The 2,125-nt window shown below is 43.3% G+C and overlaps 1 long non-coding RNA gene across 1 annotated transcript; it reads right to left on the bottom strand.

Moving 5' to 3' along the window:
• Window positions 1-282: 282 nt before the first annotated feature.
• Window positions 283-1,883, bottom strand: LOC113223254. Its single transcript, XR_003308648.1, has 3 exons — window positions 1,735-1,883; window positions 469-571; window positions 283-387 (listed from the first exon to the last, which is right to left on the bottom strand). It is a non-coding gene; the product is annotated as an uncharacterized LOC113223254 (long non-coding RNA).
• Between the last annotated feature and the right edge of the window lie 242 nt (window positions 1,884-2,125).

Raw genomic sequence — 2,125 nt, 5'->3', positions numbered from 1 at the left:
AGTGAGCTGAGATCACACCACTGCACTCCAGCCTGGGTGACAGAACGAGACTCCATCTCAAAATAAAATAAAATAAAATAAAAAATAAAATCCTTATTTTGAAAAATACAATAGTAACTTTGTGGCCTCCCAACAGCCAGGAATTTCATATACCTCTAGAAGGATTCCCACCCTGTGAAGACGACTCCAGGGCTAGGAGATAGCATGACCAAGGGCACCAGGAGGGAAAACACAATTTTTCCGGTAGACCAAAAAAAAAAAAAAAAATCCCTGCTTTTTTTTATATATTGCTTTCGCTTTTTACAAATCTTTACCTGAGACAGACTGGAAATACTGCACAGTCCAGGCGATCAATATGGACAGCAGAAAGGTTCCCAGAAAGTAGATCTGCAAACATCAGAAGCACGCATTAGTGACTGACAAAGGCCAGGGGCCACAAGGGCGGGGCCGGTGGGAGATGAAACCTACCAGGGCTGAGTGCAGGACAGCACCCCAGAGAAGCCGCAAGTGCAGGTAAAGCCAGGCCAAGGAGCAGGGGCTGAAGGACTCCTCATTACTGTGGCTCCAGCACCTGCAGACAAAGCCCAGGGCATCTTGACATGTCAGCCAATTTTGGTGGCACGACCCAGGACTGGCAATTTCAGATCCACAAACCTACATTCTTCTGCTTTTGGACAAATGAGCACACTCAACTGACAAAGATGAGAGACAAAGAAAGAAAGCCAGTGGCCAAATAAGTGATTTGGCCTGATCTGACATTCTAGAATCCCAGTAGGAAGTTTAGAAAAAGGTCAGTTTTGTCTTTAATTAAAGAGTCAAGCCTGTTCTGCTGTGGTGACAGCAAAAATTTAAAAATAAGTAAAATAAAAGTCAAGCAAGACGCTGAAGCACAGGACCCGCTAGAACAGTATTTCTCTTTAAAGCGCAGATGTAGGAATGCTTCCTTATCTTTCAGAAAAGCATCAGCTAATTAGGCCGGGCCTGATGGCTCACACCTGTAATCCCAGCACTTTGGGAGGCCGAGGCAGGTGGATCACTTGAGGCCAGGAGTTCAAGACCAGCCTGGCCAACATGGCGAAACCCTGTCTCTATTAAAAACACAAAACTTAGACCAGTGTGATGGTGCACGCCTGTAATCCCAGCTACTCAGGAGGCTGAGGCATGAGAATCACTTGAACCCAAGAAGTGGAGGTTGCAGTGAGCTGAGATCGTACCACTGCGCTCCAGCCTGAGTGACAGTGAGGCCCTGCCTCAAAACAAAAAAGAGACAAGCATGGGCTAATAATCAGATTGTTATTCTTTCCATTCTCGTGGAAATTTTTGGTCAGCCCTTAAACTTCAGATCAAGTACCTTCTATATCTTAAACTTCAGATATTAGAAAAGAGAAATACACTCGGATCTGGCTGAATGTTTTCTAGTAGAAGCAAACCCTGGGCTTTTTCTTTCTTTTCTCTCTCTCTCTTTTTTTTTTTGTTCTTTTAGTAGAGATGAGGTTCCATCATGTTGGCCAGGCTGGTCTTGAACTCTTGACCTCAAGTGATCTGCCCGCCTCAGCCTCCCACAGTGCTGGGATTACAAGTATGGGCCACAGTGCCCTGTCTTTTGTTTTTGTTTGTTTGTTTTTTAAATACAATTTACATTACAAAATAAGGGTAAAGCTAACTTTAACCAAGAAGCAAACATCATCTACTTGGGTTCCTCAGATTCCACAGTTCTAGAGGCTCTGAGCTCACCTTTCGTACAGTTCCTGGAGAATGGAGATGTTATTAGAATGGAGAGTTGAGTCAATTTCCAAGAAATCCAAGATATGGTGTGGGATTATAGTACCTTCCTCGATTAGCAGGGCCAGGTTAAAAAATCCCTAAAAACAAACCACAAATCAAACTCAACAACTCCTTGAAATAAAACCTAGATACATACTCTTCATCAGAACGTAAATGTTTAAAACCTCTAAAATTTTTTTTAGTCTCTAGAGCCAGATGGTTTTGTCATTTTCATTGATGAATTGTTTCCCTAAATATATGCATCTGAGAAATTTATTTGCAGGAGAACCAGGAGGCTTTCAGAAGCTGCTGTGTCCCATCTGCTCCGAAGCCAGTCAACCGGGAGATCTGTCCTTTCTCG

The sequence above is a fragment of the Piliocolobus tephrosceles genome, unplaced genomic scaffold (genome assembly GCF_002776525.5).
Source record: "Piliocolobus tephrosceles isolate RC106 unplaced genomic scaffold, ASM277652v3 unscaffolded_40370, whole genome shotgun sequence".
In the NCBI taxonomy this organism is placed as follows: Eukaryota; Metazoa; Chordata; class Mammalia; order Primates; family Cercopithecidae; genus Piliocolobus; species Piliocolobus tephrosceles.
Note: the sequence above shows the minus strand (reverse complement) of the source record. Positions and strands in the feature narration are given on the sequence as shown.